General features: G+C 43.8%; 1 pseudogene; it reads right to left on the bottom strand.

Annotated features, from left to right (window-relative positions):
- Positions 1-1,176: 1,176 nt before the first annotated feature.
- Positions 1,177-21,751, bottom strand: LOC118702399 (annotated as a pseudogene).
- Between the last annotated feature and the right edge of the window lie 2,937 nt (positions 21,752-24,688).

Raw genomic sequence — 24,688 nt, 5'->3', positions numbered from 1 at the left:
AGGCTGAGGGACCACACTGGTGCATGGTTGGGGCCAGGGAGGGATGTTGGGAGGTTGGCCAGCCAGGGAGGGACCACAGGAGGGCCAGGGTGTGTCCAGCCCTTCTTGCTCAGTCCAGATCTGCCAGCAGCAAGCTAACCTAGCAGTTGTAGTGTCTGCCCCCTAGTGGTCAGTGTATGTCATAATGAGTGGTTGAGCATCCTTAGCATATCATTAGCATATTATGCTTTGATTGGTTGAATAGATGACCAGGCACTTAGCATATTAGGCTTTTATTTATAGGATTTGATACAAAAGCTCAGGATCATTTTACTAATTAGATAATTACATAAATAAATTTAGTGTTCTGTAAAACTATTGAGAGATTAGTTTCAGGTGTATACTACCCTTTAAAATATATTCTCAGCCCTGGCTGGTGTGGCTCAGTTGGTTGAAGTGTCATCCTGTGCACTGAAGGGTCTCAGGTTCTATTCCCAGGTAGGGCAGCAAATACCCATGTTGTGGGTTTGGTCAGGGCACAGACTGATCTCTCTCTCTCTCTCTCTCTCTCTCTCTCTCTCTCTCTCTCTCCCTCCCTCCCTCCCTCCCTCCCTCCCTCTCACTTCCTCTTTCTAAAATTAAAATAAAATATATTCCCCAAATTTTACCTTTAGTATGTACAAAGAAGATTCATCTTGGAATATAAATGTAATCAGCCATAATAAGGGTGGGTTGTGTATTTTCAAAGGCACTGACACTGCTCTGTGTTTTAAACTCTGCAAAGTGACAATAAGTGGGCAGCAGGAGAAACTATCTATTAGATTCAAGACAAACCAACAATCTAAAATGTGTAACAACAGTGAATATATAGTGCTATCATCCACTCTGGCTTATGATTGGATCTTATACTTAAAATTGTTTTTCCACCCAGCCATTGTCGCTCAGTGGTTGAGTGTCAATCTATGAACTGAGTTTTGCATTTGATTCCCCCACTGTGGGGCATGTGGGAAGTAGCCGATCAGTGATTCTCTCTCATCATTGATGTTTCTGTCTCTCTTTCCCTCTCCCTTACTCTCTGAAATAAAAATATATTTTTAAAAAGCACTTTCTCATACATGGCAGTTACTATGTCCATTTGCCAAATGTAGAATGAGTGATAAATCAAATAAAAATAGCAAGAAAGTCACAGCATACTTCTAGAATTTTTATATTCTTTGCTTGTGTTGAACTTCTGTGATCTAGAACCTATGTTTTATGTAAAACTGGAGTTCTTACATTCCTTGCTCTTCTTCAGGTTGCCACCCATTGCCATAAAGGTCTGATTATGGAATATGTCAGAGGTAGCTTTCTTTTTTAGATAAAAAGATTATTTCTTCTTTTAAAAGCCTTCTCTCTACTTCAAGTTTTATTCTCTCTTCCTGGCGAACTTTTTTAAGGTGCTCAAATTTGGCCTGTAGCTCCTTTCTTCTTTACTCGCTGCACATCTGCTTCCTTTCTTCCTCCTTCCTCTGATGTTCTCCATAAAACTTATGTCTTTTGTTTTTGGCTTAAACAATCCTAACATAAAAACCCAGGGTCTGTAATGTACAAAATGACCAGTCACGACAGACCGGAAATCAGTCCTGCAGTCAGTGCTGGGTACCTTGCTGCTGCTGTGGGCATAGTGACCCAGCACTAACTGCTGAGGGGGCTGCAGATCAGGCCCAGAGAGAGGCCCAGGGAGAGAGAGGTAGTGTCTGATCCACAGCCTCTGTGGTAGCTGTTGATCAGCCATTGCCTCTCTCTTTCTCTCTGGGCTTCACCAGCAGCTGCACCCCTCTTTCTCTCCAGGCCTCCACAGAAGCTGCTGATCAGCCCCACCTCTCTGATCAGGCCCAGAGGTAGGCTCAGATATGCTGAATGACATAGAAACCAACCAATCAGAACCAAATCTGGGTGAACTGTGAGGTGCCAATGGCTGCCTAGGAGGCGGAGCTTTTGATGCTGACTGGCATAGAAACCAACCAATCAGAACTTAATCTGAGTAAACTGTGAAGGCAGAACATAAAGTGGGGGGCTGAGGAGAGATTTTAAGGGCAACAGCTGTTTGGTGTAAGGTGTAAGAAAACTGTTCAGTTTTTTAATGACTGGTTTGGCAGTATAGTGCATATGGTTGGCTATCAGTCCAGATATAGGAATTATGTATTTTTGTCTGCCAAGAGCATCTCTTCCTACTGAAAAAAGCTCCCCCCTCCTCATTTAAGCAATCCTATATAATCTATCTATACTAATAAAAGGACAATATGCTAATTAGACCAGGTCACCCAGCCTATCTTCCGGACATCCAATTTCCTTCCAGACAAAGCCATGATGGTGGACATCCAACTTGCAGAAGGCAGTTGGGGGCGAGATCAGGCCAGCAGGGGAGAGCCATTGGGGGCGAGATCAGGCCAGCAGGGGAGGGCAGTTGAGGGCAAGATCAGGTTGGCAGGGAAGGCAATTAGGGGTGAGATCAGGCAGGCAGAGGCAGTTAGGGGTGAGATCAAGCAGGCAGAGGCAGTTAGGGTGATCAGGCTGGCAGAAGAGAGCAGATAGGTGCACAATCAGGCCACCAGGGGAGAGCAGTTGGGGGCAACCAGTGCAGCAGAGGAGGGCAGTTGGAGTGAGATCAGGCTGGCAGGGGAGAGCCATTTGTAGAGAGATCAGGTCGGCAGAGGAGGGCAGTTGGGGGCAACCAGGGCAGCAGGGGAGGGCAGTTGGGGTGAGATCATGTCAACAAGGAAAGGGTAGTTAGGGGTAATTAGGCAGGCAGAGGCAGTTGGGGCAATCAGGAAGGCAGGTGAGCAGTTAGGAGCCAGAGGTCCCCGATTGGAGAGGGTGCAGGTTGGGCTAAGGGAAACACCCCCACCCTGTGCATGAATTTCTTGCACTGGACAACTAGTATGCCGGAACCTGCTGGCAACGAACAGTACCTGAATGAGGGAGTGAGGATAAGAAAAAGACAGACAAGAACAGATGGGGTCAGGAGGGCTCAGACCCGAGGTCTGCAGCCACGAATTTTATTTTTCCAACCTTTAAATACAATTCTGAAGAAGGAAATATTTATTTCAGGCAATCATGCAGGTGGCCGTTTCTGCTAACATGATGAGTTCCTGAACAGATAAGTTCCTTCAGCACCTGACCCTTTACAACCACCTGACCTTTTACAACCACCTATCTTCCTCTTAACTCTCAGCTCCTTCTGCATCAGCAGGCTCCTATCAATTGTTTTACCCTAAAGCAAAGACATCTGCAGTTAGCAGCATTCCTAGGGGTAGTAGTAATTTTCCACTTAGGTTAATGGAAAGGGGGGCACATGGAGAGCTGTGTCCTATACCCATGCCTGCATTCAGGCACATAGGACCCCTGCATTCAGGGCAGCTCCCTACATTTCCCCCTTCCCTTTATTTTAAACAGGAGTACCCCTTTGGGCTTTTTAGCTGTAAATTGGTAGAATGCAATGCTGCTCTTATCACTAAAATATTCCTAAGTAACATGTGGAGGAGAAAAGAGAAGCAGCATAAGATTATATATACAAGGCCTAATAATCCTAACACTACAATAGCAAGATGTTGGAAATTAGTTAAGAATGGTACTTGACCTAACAGTTGCTGGACAAAGTTTTTTTGCACTTTCTGCCACACTAGTGTCCAAGGGAGGGCTACCTTTAATGCCTACTATTTCTTTTTGTAATTGCAACAGGTCCAAAGAAACATTTTCTGCATGCCATATACCGAATAGGTGTTTCTGTATCCGTCCCCAAGTTTGTTGGCTATTGTTATACTGCTTGGAGGTAATACAGATCCACTGGTACTCAGCATGGCACCCAAGCTGACTCCTAATTCTTAGACCTTGGACCTGTTCTCCCAGGACTTGAACCACATCATATAAGGCATTCAGTTTTTCTTCAAATTTTCTATCTATGTTTTCTTGAGTTCCTAGCGCTTGAGAGACATTCTTTGATAAATTATTAACATAATGTGCTGTATGAATGGTTTGTGTCAAAGTAATAGCAGCCACTGTCACCGATGCAACAAGTGCTGTAATTCCAGCAATCAGGAGCCCTATAAATCTTTTAGTACGAGCTAATGCTGAGTTAACCTCTTTCCATATCTGTAAACCTTTGTCATCATACCAGGGTCCTGTAATATGAACTGGAATCATAACAAATGCTGGCTGGTACAGCACTACAACCTTAGTACCTTCCTCAACTGAGGTGACACAGTTAGTAAGATTACATTTTTCACAAGAAACATTAAATACAGAGTTATGGGTGGTGACGGTAACATTCCCCACAAGCAATAGGGCTCAGGAACACAGGCAAAAATGCCACTGAGTCTCAGGCTAGAATTGTCCTCGCCCAAAGCTGTGGCAAGGAAAGTCCCCATGATAGCACTCAATTTCCACAGGTCAGTCTGATAAATCTTATGGTCCATAGTCCACAGCCCTTCTGTAAAACCTTGCAAGCTGTTTTGAGGGTTGGATTTGTTTACAGGTATTCAATCATACAGGCTGAGATTAAGTCCAGGGATTGGTATCCGAGTCACAGTGTCCCCATAGCAACATCTCCATGGTAGATGACACCGGGTTGCAGGAGGTTCCTCTTTACAGGGTAGATAACTTCTAGGCCTCGGGGCAGTAGTAATTTGGGCTCTGTCTCTCCCAAGATACTGCATAATCACTATCCAATGAGTACCGAGTACCGTTCTTATTGGTAAGAGTAGTCCCATTTACAGTTGCGCACCCAGTGTAATTGTGCCACCTTTGCTTAAACATATAGGGACATTGCCATTCATCCCAAAGTAGGTATAATTTCCATGACTCGTGGCTTTAATGTGATGGCTAGATGGTACCCCTAGAGTAGGGGTGTCGAACTCAATCAGAGAAGGGGCCAAAATCTAAAATCCAGCCTAAATCGCGGGCCGAATGGTTTACTGAACAGTCATAAACTGACAATGTTAACCAGAAATGTGAATTTAAAATGAGTGGAACAATCTTTTCCTTAACAGTGCTGTTAACCAACTCACATGCTATCAAGCAAAACAGTAATATTGGTATCAAGCAAAACAGTAATATTGGAATGTACCTAAAATGCTCATTGTTTTGTTTTCTGGCTAGATGTCTGACACCGTTTTCCCCGGATCAATGAGTCGATGTTCGGTTTTATTTCTTGGGCTGTAGCAACCCGCAAAACAGCATGGAGGTTGTCATCGGTAATGCGTGATCTGTGCTTGTTTTTGTTCAGATTCATTATTGAAAACATCTGTTCACAAAGATAGGTGCTCCCGAACATGGATAGAATACGGGCAGCATGAAGTCGGAGCTCTGGCATTGAGTCAGGGGGCAGTAGAGGGTAGAAGTCCTCAATTTCAACATCCTGAAACCTTGATTTCAGGCCACTGTCAGACTGAAGCTCGATTATCTCCATCTGAAGGTGATGGGGCATATTGTTGACATCAACTGTAAAAGGATTGGCAAAGATGTCAAAGCCTGAGTGCTGTGTTCTAAAGTCAGAGAAGCGCCACTCAAATTCACTTAGTAAATGGCTAACTTTGGTAGCCAGCTGACTGCAAGGAAAAGTACCAGAAATAGTGGTTGAGATACTCAAACAAACGGGAAAGTGGGCAAGATTGTCCTGTTCCAGTTGGGACTTCCATAGTTGAAGTTTACGCTGGAATGCTGTGATCATGTCAGACGTCTTCGTGATGACTTGTTTGCATCCCTGCAGCTTCAGATTCAGTTGGGCGAGATGCTCGCATATGTCACACATCATGGCAAAATCACATAGCCAGGCGGGATCCGACAGTTCAGGCAAGGGCTTTCCTTTACTTTCCATGAAAAGAGCAATTTGTTCTCTGAGCTCAAAAAATCTTTTGAGGACTGCGCTCTTGCTCAGCCATCTTACTTCTGTGTGGTATGGCATGTCTCCATGCTCTGCACCCACCTCCTGTAAAAACTGCTGGAACTGGCGATGATTCAGGCCATGTGCCCGTATAAAGTTAATAGTTTTAATGACTGTGGTCATTATGTCATTCATGTCCAGAACTTTTCCAAACATAGCCTCTTGGTGGATAATGCAATGATAAGTAATCAAGGGTGTGTGGCAGTGACTTTTTTGCATTCTTTCCTTCATTAGTCCAACCAAGCCTTTCTTTTCTCCGCACATTGAAGGTGTGCCATCGGTAGTTAGCCCCACCAACTTTTCCCAGGGTAATTTAAAATTATTTATAGATTTCTCCACAGCCTCAAATATATCTCTACCAGTCGTCGTCCCATGCATGGCAGCTACATCCAAAAGTTCCTCAGTGACAGAGAGGTCGGTCTTCGTAGCACGTATAAAGATGGACAGCTGTGCTGTATCAGTGTTGTCTGTGCTTTCATCGATAGCAAGTGAAAAAGCGAGATAACTGCATGCCTGTTCGGCCAGCTGTGATGATAGATTTCCTGAGAGTTCTTGAACTCTATCTGCAATGGTGTTTCTTGACAAACTGACATTTTGAAAACTCTGTATCTGGTCTGGGCATACTTGCTCACACACTTTTAGCATGCATTGCTTCAAAAAGGCACCCTCTGAAAAACACCTTGGAGTACGGGCAATTTCTTCAGCCACTATAAAGCTTGCTTTCACTGCAGCATCATTTTTCGCTGTAGCCTTTGTAAACATTTGCTGCTGTGATTGTAGTTTGCCTTTTAGTTCTTTAACAATTTTATGCTTTTCTTCCAAAGTATATTTGCCATACTTAACATTATGTTTGGTGTCAAAATGATGACGTATATTGTACTCTTTCATCACCGACACTGTCTCATAACACAATATACACACTGGTTTGCCCTCTCTAAGCACAAACATGTATTCATTTTCCCATTTGTCATTAAATTGTCTGCCTTCACTGTCAACTTTTCTTTTCCTGGACATTTTGGGATCAATATTGGCAGTAAAAGATGTAGTTTATTGGAAATCTGCGTTAGAAGGAAAAAGTTGAAAACTGCACAGGGATAGCTTGATTTGGCAGATGGAGTGGAGAAAAAAAAAGTCAGTCAATAAATGCCTGGCTGGGTACAGATAGCAGATTCTGTTGCGATTTTTATGCCTGCACTTTATGCCAGGAACTGGCAGCTTCTGCTGTGTATTTTTTATGCCCGCACACTCACTCTCTCCTCTGCTCTGCCACCCACACAACCACATCGGATGCTGGACTATAGGTCACGCCTCCTGAATCTCGCGTGACTTGTTATCTATGCGCATGCGTAATAGATAGCAAGTATGGCGGCGGCGAGGCGGCCAGCGGCCGGCGAGATCACAAGCCTCCTATGTCACCGCGCGTCATTGTGATGGAACGCAGTGGAGTGCAGTGATGACAGCGCTGTGCGGGCCACATTGCTAGGCCTGGCGGGCCAGATTTGGCCCGCGGGCCTTGTGTTTGACATGTGTGCCCTAGAGCCTGCGTAAACCGGAACATTTCTCTCATTCCAAGACACCGGATGTAAGAGCGGAGGATTGGGAACGTAGGCCCAGTATGGACCATCAGTAGAAGGCTGCACTTGCGCTGATAAAAGCGCCAACATGGCTAAAAGCAAGGTGGTAGGTGTAGCCGGTTCTCCAGTGCTAGCAGCCATCTGCTGGGCCCTTCAAGTAAGAGTCTTTATCTGCCCCCAAGTGGGCAACTCGGCCTGTTTGGTGGTCGCCATAGGCTCTGGGTGCTCAGGCTCACTCAGCCGTAGCCTCTTCATTTTTCCCTCTAGGCTCTGGTCCTGTTTGGCGTACCAGCCTCTCCGGGAGCCAGCGTGGGCTTTCGGCATCCTGTGGGAAAACACAAACATACCCTCATTCCCAAATTAGCACCGGATCCGGCCCTGACCATTGCCCAGTAAGAGGGTCCTTCCAGCGCACCTGTGCAGAGGTATACTGGGACATTGCACACCAGAACCTCTGAGCCGCAGATTTTCCATTAGCATCTAAATTTAAAAATTTTTAAATAAATAAGGCATGGTTAAGGTAATTCTGCGATGTCAGGGGGTATAGTTCCCCCCTTTTTATTTTTTGTAATTGTCGTTTCAGAGTACCATTAGCTCTTTCAACAATACCTTGTCCTTGTGAGTTATAGGAGATTCCAGTACCCAATTGTGCACAAAATACTTGGAACTTTTTTCCAGTATAGCCAGGTCCATTGTCAGTTTTAAGACTTTTTGGTTGTCCCATAGTGGCAAAACATTTTAAGCAATGAGCAATACAGTGCTTACTCGCCTCCCCGGATTGTAAAGTAGCCATAAGAAATTCGGAAAATGTGTCAATAGTAACATGTACATACTTTAATTTTCCAAAACTAGGGACATAGGTCACATCCATTTGCCACAAATGGTTGGGCAATAAACCTCGGGGATTAACTCCCAAATGTGACACAGAGAGTAATTCTGGGCAGGACTGACACTGTTTGACTATTTGTCTAGCTGCTTCTCTAGTAATTTTAAACTGGAGTCTGAGGCTGTTGCTATTCTGATGATGGATGGCATGAGATTTTTCTGCTAATTGTTCTTGGGTGAACAAAACTCTGTGGCCTGATCAACTACTTCATTGCATTGAGCTAAAGGTCCAGGTAGGCCAATGTGAGCTCGGATATGGCCAAAATAACATTTTTCAGTCCTTTGTTGAAGTTCTTTTTGTATAGTTCTAAATAAATTCTGAACATTACTGTTAGAGGTTCCTATGAAAGGAACAGTTTCTATGACTTGTAATGCCCTAACTATGTACTGACTATCAGAGTACAGATTAAATCTCTGATCAGATACCTTTTGAATAGCAGCAAGGACAGCTTGTAGCTCGACTTCCTGAGCTGAATGGCATCCAGTTTTCCAAGAAGTAGTTTTTCCTAACATAGTATAAGCTGCAGTTCCATTGGAGGAGCCATCAGTGAATATTAATAATGCACCTGTTAGCGGTTCAGCAGATACTTTTCCAGGAAAAATAAATTGATGTAAGCTAGCAAATTGCAACAATTTATCATGGGGGTAATGATTATTCAGTCTCTCTGCATAATTAGCAAGAAAGATGGTTCAAGTATCGCTGTGCTGAAATAACCAATCCTGTTGTTGTTTGGGAAAAGGTAGACAAAGGAAATGAGGCTCTCTTCCTAATAATTGACAAGATTCAGTTCTCACCATGCGAATCAAGGTTGCTACTAATTCATGATATGGGGTAAGAACTTTAGAAGGAGAAACTGCTAAGTGCAGCCACATTAGCGGTCCTTTCTGATATAATACCACCGTAGGGATGTGTCCTGTGGGCAAAATATATGCACCCCATTCCTGACTGTAGTCACAATATGATACATGCTGAGCAGTTATTGCCTCTTCCACCTTAGGAGGGCGACATGCCCCTCAGGAGTTAATTCTCTGGGTGAGGTTGGATCAGAATCTCCTTTTAAAATATCAAATAAGAGTTTAAGTTCTCCAGTAGCAATTTTAAGATAAGGTCTAATCCAGTTAATATCTCCTAAGAGCTTTTGAAAATCATTCAGCATTTTCAAATTGTCCTTTCTCAATTGTATTTTCTGTTTTTTAAGTCCTTCATTCATGCAGGCAAAAGCAGCAAGCAAGTGTCCCTCATTAGTATGAGCCAATAATATATCATCCATATAATGTACTAGGTATACTGTTGGATATTGTTTTCTTGTGGATCTGAGGGCCTGAGCTACATACTTCTGACATAATGTGGGGCTATTGGCCATTCCTTGAGGCAATACAAGCCAATGATATCTCTTCATAGGTTCTTTAAAATTAGTGGATGGCACACTGAATGCAAACCTTTTACAATCCTGTGGAGCCAAGGGTATAGTATAGAAACAATCTTTCAAATCTATTATGATCTTGTAAGTATTATCAGGAATGGCCATAGGAGATGGCAATCCTGGTTGTAAGGTTCCCATAAGCTCCATGGTCTCGTTAACCCTTCTTAAATCTGAAAGGGCAGGGTGGGGCGAGGATGAGCTCCCAACTCCGCCCCGTGGGGCGGAGTTATCCCTAGCCCTCAAAACCCCTGCACTGGGAGAAATTCGCTCTCTTCCACCATGCTGCCGGCATGAGTGGGGGAGCACATGCTAGCATGGTGAAGGCTTTTTTGCTTATTGCATCGGACTTGGCTCCCTGGTGGTCCTTGGGGATCACGAAGTCTGGGCATAACAGATGGGGGCTCGTCCGGGATCCCCAGGACCATTAGGGAAAACCCGATCCGGAGAGTCTGACTGGCCACGGTAGGTGTGTGCGCGCTCTGGAGGGACATAATACCCCTCATGGAATTGGTGCCCGAAGACGCCTGGTGGACGCACCATGAAGGCTACGGGCAGGAGGATCAGAAGACGTTCTGACCTCCCAGGAGGGCCCGAGAGGGACCCTCATATGGTGAGAGGAATGGCGTGAGCCGTTGCCTCACCTGCGGAAAGTGAGCCTTTCCCAGGTCTGAATTTGGTATCTGTGGGCGACATGGCGCCCCAGGATGGAGCCGGCGAAATGTGGCCGGCGTGGCGGTGCGGGGCCCCCTGGCGGCGTTGGGTCGGAGGGGGGGCTCCCGCGGGGCTCAGTCTGTGCGTCGGAGCGCGGCTGGGCAGTGGTGGCCTCGCTCGGGGAGCAGGCACCTAGATTAATTTGCTGGCTGCCTGGAGAAGGGGAGGCGGAGCCGGAAAGCCGTTGGGGCAACCCACGCTTTCTCCTCGGGCCGCCTGAGTAGCGTGGCTAGGGCTGCGGCTGAAGCAGCCTCACTCAGGGGGCCTGGGCCCGAGGGGCCTGGGCCTGGTGAAGGCATCTGGCGTGGCGACATCGGGTAACGGAGAAGAGCTCAAGGGCGAATCTCTGTGCTCAGTAAAGAAGAAGGCCAGTTCAAAACAAGTGCACATAGTTTTGGACTGTGCTTAAAAACACTTTTCTGGGTACAGAATAAATTTTAAAAATAGTAGAGATAACTAAAAAGTAAATTAAAACTAATTTCCCAAGTCATTGTAAACAGCTTTTGAAATTCCTGCCATGAGGCGAAAACTAGAGAGTAATGATAACAAATTTACGTAAATAGTAATAAATGGCCATGAATGGTGGTAAATGGCCAAAAATCTTCAGCTAAAGAATGTATTCATTTGCATTTGAATGCTAAAAAAAAAATGTGTTGCTGAAACTTTACCCTAAGTAAGATGTATTAAAAATATAATATTATTAACCTAAGAAATGCCAAATTTATTTGACTTGCCAGCTTTAAAAGTTCAAAGTATAAATTAAATTAAAAAAAATTAATTGCAATAACTAAATGCCTAGAATATGGCAGGCTAACTATATTATATGTATTAAAAATAAACAATAATGATCAAAGATCTCAAGAATTGATTTATTCTCATTTATCAAATGAAAAAGTATATAATGCTTACACTTAAAAAATTATTTTAAGTCAGTAATGCAGTATTTTTTAAGTCAGTTTTTCTAAAATAATATTTTAGATTTGATTTATTTTGTTTTACTTTTCTCATATGCCATTGTTATTGAATTTAGGCTTGTACCTGCATCTTATATTTTGTTTAAACTTTGAGAATCATTTTTTTATTTCAGTCATGTGTATCTACTTTATAAGTTTAAATAAACTTCATCACAAAGGTTTATAATTTATTTAAAATTATATTAAAACAATGTGAAAACAATTATTTATATGATTTAACCCCCTGCGACTGCTTGGACAATTTTCACCGATGTTCTGCGGGGGGAGTAAAGAAGACTTAGAAATACAGATAGATCTGTATCTATTAAAAAAATGTAGCATTTTAAATTTTAAACAGCTAGAGGCCTGGGAACAGGTACTGGACCTGCTCCCTCCCTTGCCTTTAAAATTTGAGGCATGATTATATATTTTTGAAAAATAAAATTTTTATAAAAATTATAAAATATGTCCTAACAAATTAACTAGGAGAGGCAAGCCTTTTAGTTTCCTGATGGGCATGAAGGCACCCTATTTAATCTTGAAAGAGCCAATAGAACCCGTACATCAGCCCAAGAAGCCACCAGACAAACTGCCTATTTTCCTTGGACATCAAGAAGGACTGTAGTCCTCGGAAGGAACACATACTAGAGAAATGCAACTGTTAAACTGGTCCAAAGTGGAACAACGAATCTTTGAGAAGCTAAAGAAGGCTCTCATCTCAGCAGCTGCCCTAGCCTTGCCGAACAACGCAGAGCCTTTCCACCTCTACGTGAGTGAAATAAAAAACATTGCCAAAGAGATTCTCACTCAGACTCTAGGTCCCTGAAAGGGACCTATTACCTATCTGTCTAAGAGACTGAACCCTATGACAGCCACAGCATTATTGATAAAGAAGGCAGATAAGCGGACTCTGGACCAGGAGCTAACCTGGATGGGCCAGACTTTTCTCCTGGACCAGCCCTGTGTCCAGATTCATAAAACTCTGGCCATAAACCCTCCCAGCCTACTTCCAAATAATAATAAGAAACCCATTCATGACTGCACAGAGGTAACAAACGACAAAGTACTGTTCACGAATAGAAGCAATTATGTTCAAAATAAAACCTAATATGCAAGGACAGCGGTAGTCACTCTGGACCACACCATTTAGACACAGCTCCAGAACTTTTGGCCTTAATCCAGGCCCTTTGATGGAAACACTGTGCCATCCACAGAGAAAAGAAAATTACCAACTGCAACCAGAAAAAATTAACTAAACAAAAGCAAGCCACTAAAAGACCAGATGATTGATAGACCCTCCAGATGACAAGACTATTGGTCCCAAAGACTCTAGGTCAGAGTTGCCCGGTGACACCAAGTTAAGTGTCACCAAAACTTCTAAACATCTGTGAGACAGAGTTGCTAAAAGTACTATCTGTGCACAAATAAATGCTAAGCAAAATAAAGAAATCCCCCCTGGGAATTCAGGTCCCAGGGAACCTCCCCAAGAGAACATTGGTAGATAAATTTCAAAAATTAAACCACCAACATTAAGATCTAATTTTTATAGACACTTCAAATTAGATTAAGATATACCCCACTATCAGATAACAGCCCCACCTTGATAGCTAAGATATCTCAAAATATAGCTCTAGCCTTAGGACAGATAAGTGCGACTCGAGAAAAAGAGGATTTAACTAAATATATCTTAGAATCAATGAAAATTGAACCAACCCCCTGTCCTTTGCCCTCTTGAGGGCCAGGTGTACCCCTTACTAGGACAAATTTCCCCTTTTTGAAAGAAAATCATATATAATAACCATTTCCTTGCTCAAATCCTTACAAGCTCTGCAATTTACTTATTCCAAATGCACTGCCAGTGCCCACCGCAGACCCTATAGCCCCAAAACTCAATGTAGATAAAAAAATTTGCTGCCCAAAAACTCAAAAGGTACTGCACTATTATCCTAAGCACGCCCACTGCTATTAAAATAAATGGCACCCAAACCTAACTACATGACTCCCAGCTCCTGCATGGCCTGAATCCTAGCAACTACAAGCCAAGAAAAAAACTAGTGCCTGCAAAAAAAACAAACTAGACTTCAGTGAAAACAATACTGATGAGAACTATGGTACTAAAGATCTTGATAACTATATTTGTTATTTATGCTAAAAAAAAAAAAAAATAGACTACTGAGTCAATTATTTGACTAGGTACATTAGACAAGGGGGGAATGAAAGGGCAGGGCGGGGCGAGGATGAGCTCCCAACTCCGCCCCGGCGGAGTTATCCCTAGCCCTCAAAACCCCTGCACTGGGAGAAATTCGCTCTCTTCCGCCATGCTGCCGGCATGAGTGGGGGAGCACATGCTAGCATGGTGAAGGCTCTTTTGCTTATTGCATCGGACTTGGCTCCCTGGTGGTCCTTGGGGATCACGAAGTCTGGGCATAACAAAATCCTGTAGTAACCTCCATTTGCCTGATTTCTTTTTTATTACAAATATAGGAAAATTCCAAGGTGAATTTGAGGGAGCTATGTGGCTGCTGTCTAATTGTTCCTGCACCAATAGTTCAGCAGCCCGAATTTTCTCTCCATTCAGGGGCCATTGATCAACCCAGATCGGCATGTCAGATTTCCATGTAATAGGGTCAGCATGGGTTGCAGGATAATCAAAGGCCCCTCCTAAAAATACCCCAAACCTGCCCTAAGCGGTCGAGGCCTGGGCTGTAAAGGTTCTGTAATTCCCTGGCCTGATGGCCTCAGGCCTTGGTAAAGTAACAGCCCTTGATTAAACATCTGCTGGGTGACAGCAGCACTAGGGCTGTAAATATACGCTCCCATTTCTTGCATAACATCTCTTCCCCACAAATTTACTGGTAGACTAGGCAACACGTATGGCTGGAAATTCCCACAATGACCTTCTTCATCTGTCCAAGACAGCAATTCACTGCTCTGTTCCGGGCTATGAGCCTGACTAATTCCTAGTAAGGATGTTGTAGCAGATTGTTTTGGCCACTGGGGAGGCCAGTGCTGCTCCGAGATTATAGACACATCTGCCCCAGTATCCAATATTCCTTTAAAAATTTTTCCACTGATATTTAAAACCAACTCTGATCTTTCCTGTTTGATGGCTTGTACCCAGTACACATCTGAAGACCCAAAACTCTGATTCCCTCATTGACAATAAGTTTTTGTTTGCCCTGTTCTTACTAGTGGAAGCAAGATGAGCTGTGCAATCCACTGTCCTGAATTAATGACTGTGATAGAATTTGGAGAGTGAGTCATAACCTTAATCTCTCCTGTATAGTCCTGATCTAGCACCCCTGGAGCCACCAATAATCCTTTCATGGTTGTGCTACTTCTCCCTAATAATATCCCCACTGTCCCTGGAGGGAAGGGTCCATACACTCCAGTGGAGAGAATTTGCATACCCATCTCAGGAGTTAGTACTGTGTAGGTGGAGGTACTGAGGTCCAGTCCTGCGCTCCCTGGGGTTGCTCGGAACAAGTCACAAACGGATTTCCCCCGTTCCTCTGGGACTCCCCCTGTAGGGCTTGTCCCTGGATGGCCCCATAACATTGTTGCGGGGCTTGGGGCTGGCCCTGCTTCCAATTTCCCTAAAGGGGAGGCAGACGGTTTCCTTGTAAATCAATGACTGACTTACAATCTCTTGCTTAAGGCTTTCCCTTCCTGCACTGAGGACATGTCCCCGGTGCCTTTGCCTGATTATTACTGCTCCCCTGGTTACTAGACATTGAGCAGCTCCATGTCCCATCTGTCCACAGGAATAACAACTGCCAGAGGGACCAGCAACTCTAGGCTTCCCCTTTTTCTTCTGTTGTTGCTGGAACAGGACCTCCTTGACTGAATTCCCTTGTAGGGCCGCAACCAAAGTGATGCCTTGTACATACGAAGGTCCTATGTCCGCGCATAACCTCACATAATCTGATAAGCTTCCTTTCTTTCTAAATGGTCTGAGGGCTGCTTGACAAGTAGAATTAGCATTCTCATAAGCCAATTGTTTTACAAGCATCATGCCAGCATCACTGTCATTAATAAGTTTCTCAGTAGTTTCCAAACGCCTGTAAACAAAATCTTGATATGGCTCATCGGACCTTGTCTGATTTTTGAAAGATCTTCAGTCTTTTTATTGGAGCTAGGCAGCCTTCACCAAGCTCTCTGGGCTGCCGCATTAATTTGAAAATAAGTTCCTGGCTCATATTGCAACTGCTGATCAGTGGCCCTATACTCCCCTTCTCCAGCAAGCATGTCAAAATCTATAGGGTTATCTTGTGCCCTATTGAGATCTGCAGGGGCTTGACATTGCTCCACAAATTCTGATTTCCACAGCAGATAATCCCCGCCCGAATGGGTTTCTGATGTGGGCCTGTGGGAACTATGCCAGGGTATGTGGGATGCTCAAGGTCAATTGGAATATTGAGGCCTTGTTCTTTTATTTTTATTTTTTTATTTTTTAATTTTATTGATTTTTTACAGAGTGGAAGAAAGAGGGATAGAGAGTTAGAAACATTGATGAAAGAGAAACATTGATCAGTTGCCTCTTGCACACCCCCACAACCAAGGTACATGCCCTTGACCGGGATATGCCCATAACCAAGGTACATGCCGGCAATGAACAGTACCTGAATGAGGGAGTGAGGATAAGAAAAAGACAGACAAGAACAGATGGGGTCAGGAGGGCTCAGACCCGAGGTCTGCAGCCACGAATTTTATTTTTCCAACCTTTAAATACAATTCTGAAGAAGGAAATATTTATTTCAGGCAATCATGCAGGTGGCCGTTTCTGCTAACATGATGAGTTCCTGTACAGATAAATTCCTTCAGCACCTGACCCTTTACAACCACCTGACCTTTTACAACCACCTATCTTCCTCTTAACTCTCAGCTCCTTCTGCATCAGCAGGCTCCTATCAATTGTTTTACCCTAAAGCAAAGACATCTGCAGTTAGCAGCATTCCTAGGGGTAGTAGTAATTTTCCACTTAGGTTAATGGAAAGGGGGGCACATGGAGAGCTGTGTCCTACACCCATGCCTGCATTCAGGCACATAGGACCCCTGCATTCAGGGCAGCTCCCCACACTAGTATAAATATATTGTCTCACAGTTCTGGAGGCTAAAAGTCAAAGATCAAAGTGCCATTATAGTTGGTTTTGTGAGGCCTTTCTTTATGGCTTTAGATGATCACCTTCTTGCTGAGTCTTTACATGGCCTTTAATCTGTGTTTCAGAGAGAAAATTCATGTCTTTTGCCTTTGTAGGTCTCTTGGAGACTGAATAGCTTATATTATGGGCCCTGTTGGGTCTGAGCCTTTCTGCTAGGGGCTGGGTATATGAGAGTATTGTAGAACTTGTGGCCATATAGCCATTGCTAACCAGGAGCTACTAAACAAAACAGCTCTTCATAACAGTCTCATACAGGTAGCTGCATACTGGCTGGTTAATGAATACATCTTTCCCACAAAACAGTAGCAGCCTCTGTACCCACAGCCATTATCTGAGCAACCACATGCTACCTCTGACCAACAGCCTGACATAGGAGCTGCATCTGAGCTCACCAACCTCAGTAGTCTCAGTAGCCTTTCCAGCCTCTTTCTAGCACACTGGCTGGTCAGTAACATGTATTATACTATTTAGACAAAAGAGGCTTCTTTTCAAGTAGTGACCTCACTCATTTGGGTTATAGAAGGGTACAGTGTACCATGAGATTGTTGCGGCCTTGAATATGTGTATAGTCCTTGGACACCTGATTAAGATTCCCATGCTCAGAGTGGCCTTGGCCATCTGGTTTATTAAGAACAAGGCCTCGCCAAAACCAGTTTGGCTCAGTGTTGGCCTATGGACTGAAAGGTCCCAGGTTCAATTCCGGTCAAGGGCATGTACCTTGGTTATGGGCATATCCCGGTCAAGGGCATGTACCTTGGTTGTGGGGGTGTGCAAGAGGCAACTGATCAATGTTTCTCTTTCATCAATGTTTCTAACTCTCTATCCCTCTTTCTTCCACTCTGTAAAAAATCAATAAAATTAAAAAATAAAAAAATAAAAATAAAAGAACAAGGCCTCAATATTCCAATTGACCTTGAGCATCCCACATACCCTGGCATAGTTCCCACAGGCCCACATCAGAAACCCATTTCCTTTAGTTTGCAATGGCCTAAGTTTCATAGTGCCTACTGTGAGTCTGTTCTTGCAGGTCATCCATGTTTGTACTGTGGACCCTGATTTAAAAAAAAAAAAAAAAAAAGATACCTACTAAGAAAGTTCCTGGGCTTAAATTTAAATAAATAAATAAATAAATAAATAAATAAATAAAAATAAAAATGAAAATCGCAGAACCTAATAGTCATTTCTACACAGAGGCCTCTCAGGCAAACTACACTTCACGGAGAAGCCTGCACTGAACTATGTGGCTGCTGCCAGGCACAGCAGCCATTATAAAGGCATTCCTGGAGTCCTATTTCAACCTATAGGACTGACACTTTCCTCATCCAGTCAGAACTGTATAGCTATATCTCCCCCAACCAAGAAAGTGCCTTTTGGTCCAATCAAACTTGGAGGATTTGGAATCTTCATTTGCATGAGAACAAACCAATCAGGAATTGGAATCTGTCCAAATAAATCAGCTCTCCTCTGACTGTGAGAGCACATTTTTCCCTTTCCACCAAAGCCTGTGTTTCTTCAGCTGAGCTGAGGCACCAAAAATGTTTAGGGGAGTAGATCAGAGCAGGGAAAAGCAGAGAGACTTGGGGCACACTTCACAGCTCTGCCATTTTCACAGTCATGCTGTATCACAGTTGAGCTCTTCCACAGCCAAGCTGAGGATTTCTTTTCTTTCTTTCTTTCTTTTTTTAATGAGTGTGTGTTTTAATATATTTCATTGATTTTTTTACAGAGAGGAAGGAAGAAGGATAGTGTTAAAAACATCAATGAGAGAGAAACATCGACCAGCTGCCTTCTGCACACCCCCCACTGGGGATGTGCCCACAACCAATGTACATGCTCTTGACCAGAATCGAACCTAGTGTGAGGTTTTCCCTCTTACCAACTGGTGGGCTTAGTTATAACATTATTGGCATCTGTCACAGAGATATCCCCAAGACATTGAACCACCAATCAGCACATGCCAAAGTGTCCTGGAGCCCACCCCTTCCTGTTCCACCCTGGGGCCTACCCTCTACTGTTCCTCCCTTTAAAAAGACCCTCAAACCAACTATGTTGCTTTTGCCACCATGTCTATCTGGAGGAGCCCAGCTGGATCCACTCTCCCCTCCCCACTCCTTCAATTCTGATTTCTCTACCTCCATAATGAGTCCTGCTCAATACTGGGGAATAAACTTTACTTTAAAATGTCTTGGTGGTCAGTTTCCTGCACCTCAAACCTTACACCTGGGACCTTTCAGTCCGCAGACCGAAGCTCTATCCACTGAGCCAAATCGGTTTCGGCCAAGCTGAGGATTTCTATTGGCATTGTATTGGCACCAATGACCATAAGTTGACAGTATAAATGAGCATTTCCTGGAACTTTACAAAGTCACAGTGGTTTTCATTTTCTAGTTGTACAATACCCCAAGGGTAGTGGTGAGCTTTGGCCATCTTGTTCCCAGCTTTTTTCTCATCCATACTTCCTACAACAGCAAGTGGCAAGTATCCATTCATTGGGGAATTAATTATAACAGTTTTATCATCTATTGGTAATAGGTATATCTGGGCACTATTGCTGAATAATTCACTCAGGAGCTTGATCTTAAACTTCTATAATTCAGTTTTAGAAATGTCATCTGCTATGGCAATCACTGTATAAAGTTTACCTTGCTGTCAAGGCTTTTAGTGGCTAAGAGATCAATTATCTGTTGGTGACATGAAGTAGAGGCATGCATGGATCCAAGTGAAATATGGTAGCACTCATACTTGGGTAAAAACTGCTGTTTGAATTTTAACCTTGCTATCTGACTTCTACCTTCGATTGCTTGCTTAAACAATAGGGTAGTTACAGGAGATTGACTCCCACTGACTCAGTAGCTTCAGGGGTAGAAACTGTAGATAACCTTTAGTTCTGCTTTTGTATTATGGGCAAGATAGGGCCACATCCAATGTCAAGCAGATGTGACTGGGAACCAACCCTGCAGGCCATCCCCAGTCTTTAGAATTTAGTCCTGAGGGGCCAATCAGGGTTAGCCGAGGCAGTGACATCACCTACCTGAATAAAACTCCTGGACTGGGCGATATTCGCTCTCTTCCGCCATGCTGCCGGCATGAGTGGGATAGCCTATGCTAGCATAGAGATGGCTCTTTTGTTTATTGCATCGGACTCGGCTCCCTGGTGGTCCTTGGGGATCATGACTGGAATCCCCAGCCAGGACCATGAGGGACCCCCATTCCGAAGAGCCTGACTGGCCGCGGTAGGTGTGTGTTTGTCTGTGTTTTTGTGTGAGCGCTCTGGAGGGACTGCCCCTCCATCAGGGCTCTTACCTGGGTGTTTACCGGCTGCTGCGTCAGCCATGGTTTGAGTCCAGATTCGAATCTGTAATAAATTCTAGCATGCTTAATCAAATTGGCTCCGGTGGTCCATCTCTTGGGGACTCGCTTCGTAACACCAAGAATGATGGTAGTTAAAAAGAGAACTTTTAATCTTTAGTTCTTGAAAATTGGCCTTGAACTGAGCCAAGTGTCAACTATTGGTTGTGTTAACGGAAAAAAAAACATTGAAACATGTAAAGAATTTTTTAAAGAATTTATTTGAGCCTTACTGTCGACAATTGCCGGGAAGAGATAATGCTCCGAAGGAATGAGATAATGCTCAACGGATTGAGATAATGCTCTGAAGAATGGTGGGTTACATTTCTCTATTTATACACTGAAATCAAAGGAGGGACATAGGTGTGTTACATGAAATTCATTGGTGATGGAGTAAGGAGGCGGGAGAAAGCAAAGCGGTGGGAAACTCCTGGGATTGGATAAAAAGTAAAATGATGGATGTATACTCAGGTGAGTGCAGGAACAATTAACATGATAAAGAAGGAATTTGAGGCATCTGTCCTGGCGCCCACCACATTTGGTTGTTCCCAAGGGGCTCCTGAAAAAGGGAAGTTACAAGTTACCCAGACATCTCACAGATATGTTATCTTAGTGGCAAAAAGGCAAATGGGCTCAGTAAAAAGATCAAAGTTGATCTTTGTCTGGGAGAATATCTGGGACATGACTACCTGTTAGATATTTAATTTTCAAACCATCTTTTGTGGTTATCTTTGGTCTCTGGGTTTGCAAGACTGCCACGCAGGCCTTCCCTGAGCTTGTCAGGTTAGCCTGTGGCTCTTTTCTTTCACACTACCTACTATAACCTGTTAGATATTTAATTTTCAAACCATCTTTTGTGGTTATCTTAGGTCTCTGGGTTTGCAAGACTGCCACACAGGCCCTCCCTGAGCTTGTCAGGTTAGCATGTGGCTTTTTTCTTTCACAGTTGGTAGCTCTTTTCTTCTTTTTTTAAATTTAATATATTTTATTGATTTCCCACAGAGAGGAAGAGAGAGTGATAGAGAGCTAGAAACATCAATGAGAGAGGATCATCGACCAGCTGCCTCTTGCACACCCCCCACCGGGGGTGTGCCCGCAACCAAGGTATAATACATGCCCTTGACCAGAATCGAACCTGGGATCCTTCAGTCCTCAGGCTGACACTCTATCCACTGAGCCAAACCGGTTCGGCAGCTCTCTTCTTTATTTATTTGGTTACCAAACCCCATTGTATTCACAATGGTCTATTTCAATTGAGCATTACTTCCTTGGAATTCATGTCTCTGCTTTAATTAAGCCTAACATGTGGGTAATAATATGAGGATTCGTGGTCTTTAAAATTTGTATTAAACAATTATCAATCATCACTGATTTTCTAATTCCAGCTTCCCCAACACAGAGACTATTAAAACAGAAGCCTTGCTGAATGGATCTATTGACCAGCTGACCACGCAAACTCCAGAAACCAAAGTAGCCACTTAGTTAAATATTGAATATTTTCTCTTTTTTGTCTCTGTTCATCATCAGATACTTGAGAGGACATATAAATTTTGTCGCCTTCTGAGAGCAGGTGCCATACCATCTCAGAGGGCTTGATCCCAAGCAGAGCGGAGTGAAACTGGCTGAGGAACAGTGAAGCCCTGGCCGCAGCCCTGGCCCCAGAGTGGTGCATCCTAGTGTCCAAAGGAAACAAGGGGCACCGGGAGAGCTTAATGTAAATCAAGGCTGGAGACAATATCTTCTTAATCTTCGACTGAAAGCCATATGACAATCAAAGCAATTGAAACATTTAGTTAAAGCCTCTACCTATTGTTAGGTCGAGGCAGGGGGGAAGCCCAGAGATAGCTGTGCCTGCCTTCCTAGGGCCTTCCTAGACCCCTGGCCTGAGGCAGGAATTTCACACCTCTCATGCCCTCCACCCTCCCCTCACTAAACAGCTGTATAAAAGAAGTACCTATGCTGCTTTTTGGCAGGAACTTCCCTGGCTCACCTCGGACCAGCAAGCTTCGAGCTTCACCCAGGAGCTCAGATTAAAACCTCCCCCCTTTTAATGGCCTGGATTCTGTGTCTTGCTTCTGTGTTGCAAACCTCTCAGCTGGAACATTATACCTATATCTCTAGACTTGATACCTAAACCTGCTAAGTTGAGTGTCAGTTTCAGTAACAATGCAAGCAAGAAGACAGCAATATCTTTTTTTTAAAGATATTTTTTATTGATTTCAGAGAGTAGAGGAAAGGAAGAGAGAGATAGAAACATAAATAATGAGAGAAAATCATCAATCAGCTGCCTCCTACATAACCCCCACTGGGGATCAAGCCCACAACCAAGCATGTGCCCTGAATCGGAATCCAATTATGACCTCCTGGTTCATTGGTTGACACTCAACCACTGAGCCACACTGACCAGGTAACTGCAATGTCTTTTAAAGAATTGCAATTAAAAAAACAAAACTGTTATCCTGGCCAACTTGGCTCAAGATAGTGCGTTGGCCTATGGACTGAAGGGTCCCAGGTTCAATTCTGGTCAAAGGCATGTACCTTGGTTGCATGCACATCCCCAGGGAGGTGTACAGAAGGCAGCTGATCGATGTTTCGCTCTCATCCTCATTTCTAACTCTCTATCTCTCTCCCTTCCTCTCTGTAAAAAATCTACACTAATAAAAGAGGGAATCTACACTAATAAAAGAGGGAAATGCTAACTGACCATACCTTCGCTACCCACAGCCAATCAGAGCGAGTATGTAAATTAATCCAACAAAGATGGTGGTTAATTTGCATATACTGAGGGAGGGGGGAGTGAAGACTGAAGACAGCCTAGAAGGAAGAGGGAGGGAAAGGGGAAAGCAAGGTGGCTGCCATAGGGAAAGCGTGGCCACAGCTGCGGATGGGGCAGGGCAGGCAGGGCCAGAGGGGTGGGCAGCAGCAGCTGTGCGGGAGGCAGTGGTGACCAATTACAGGAATCTTCTTGCAACAGGCCCCTAGTCAATAAAACACACACACACACACACACACACACACACACACACACACACAGTGTTGACCTAGAATTTGATTCCCCAGGAAAATATCTTTTAAAACCAATAGCAGCCGAAACCTGTTTGGCTCAGTGGATAGAGAGTCAACCTACGAAATGAAAGGTCCCAGGTTCGATTCCGGTCAAGGGCATATACCTTGGTTGCGGGCACATCCCCAATAGGGGGTGTGCAAGAGGCAGCTGATCGATGATTCTCTCTCATTGATGTTTCTGACTCTCTATCCCTTTCCCTTTCTGTCTGTAAAAAAATCAATAAAATATATTAAAAATTAAAAAATTAAAAAAACAAAACAAAACAATGGCAGTGCCCAGCCAGTGTTGCTCAGAGGTCACAGGTTCAATTCTCAGTCAGGGCACATGCCCAGGTTTTAGTCTCAATCTCTGACAAGGAGTGTATAGGAGGCACCCAATTGATGTTGATGTTTCTCTCTCTCCCTCACCTTTCTCTCTTTCTAAAAATCAATAAACCAAAGGCAATTAAAATGAATATTATTCAGCCATAAAAAGGAATGAAGTCCTGATATATGCAACAAAATAGATGAATTTGGGGAGTTCCAAGCGAGATAAAATAAAAACAAGCCTTTTCAACAGGAAGCCACCAGACAGGTCAAAACAAACCATCACAATTATTTGAGAATAAGGTCCATCTGTTCCCTCTGGTACCAGGAATGTAGACTGTCATCTACCAAGACTACCACTGACCTGGGGAGCAGAGGGTGGGGTCAGGATAAGTTAAAAATGTAACAGCTAGATGGTTTTGGTTTATTTTCTTCCTTTTTTGGGCGGTGGGAGGGTTTGAATAAACATTCACCTGGCTGCTGTAAACTTTTGATTACTTTCTAGCATTCAGATAAGGTTGAAACTGATGGTTTTTGCCAGTTTACTCCCTGCTTTTGTGGAGGAACACTAATTGATATCCCTATCCTGCTACTTTTGCTGATGTCACTCCCCGATGTCCTTTTCTGCCTTGTAATTTTGCCTCTGTCCCATCAAGATTTGGAGTCTGGTTCCTCTCCCTTTTGTTACAAAGGGAGCTCCCCAAGAGATGAATCACCGGAGCCAATTTGATTAAGCATGCTAGAGTTTATTACAGATTCGAATCCGGGCTCAAACCTTGGCTGACGCAGCAGCCGGCAAACACCCAGGTGAGAGCCCCGATGGAGGGGCAGTCCCTCCTCTTATACCTCTTTTTCCCCACCCCTCCCACCGTTGGTATGTCACTCCTAGATTGGCCCCTCAGGACAAAGACCTGGCCTTCCTGAGCTATTTCTCAGGTAGTTTACACTACCTGGCCTGTTTTTGCCTCAAGCAGAATGTCTGTTCTGACTTCAAACAGAAGTGCAGGATGCTGCTGTTTTGATGGCCAATCTCCTAGCCAGGTCTGGAGGGAGGTCTGCATATCTTACTACAATACAAAGGAATTCTCGGCACTGAGTTACAACTGACTTTATTTATTTATTTATTTATTTATTTATTTATTTATTTTTTAACTTTTCCCCCCTGGCCAAGTCTGTCTCCAGAGTCCTTATCTCTTGGGCAGACTGGCCAACTGTCACACCTTTTATCTGGACTTGCTTTGGTGACTCAGATATAATCAATAGAAAGGGTTGAAAGTTACATTGCATCACTAAGAAGGCCAAGTCAAAAGACTTCTTAGAACTTTCACTCGACCATCAAGCTATGAGGAAGCCCCCAGTC

This window comes from Pipistrellus kuhlii, unplaced genomic scaffold (assembly GCF_014108245.1).
Source record: "Pipistrellus kuhlii isolate mPipKuh1 unplaced genomic scaffold, mPipKuh1.p scaffold_m20_p_38, whole genome shotgun sequence".
Lineage (NCBI taxonomy): Eukaryota > Metazoa > Chordata > Mammalia > Chiroptera > Vespertilionidae > Pipistrellus > Pipistrellus kuhlii.
This window is presented reverse-complemented; position numbering and strand designations above follow the sequence as displayed.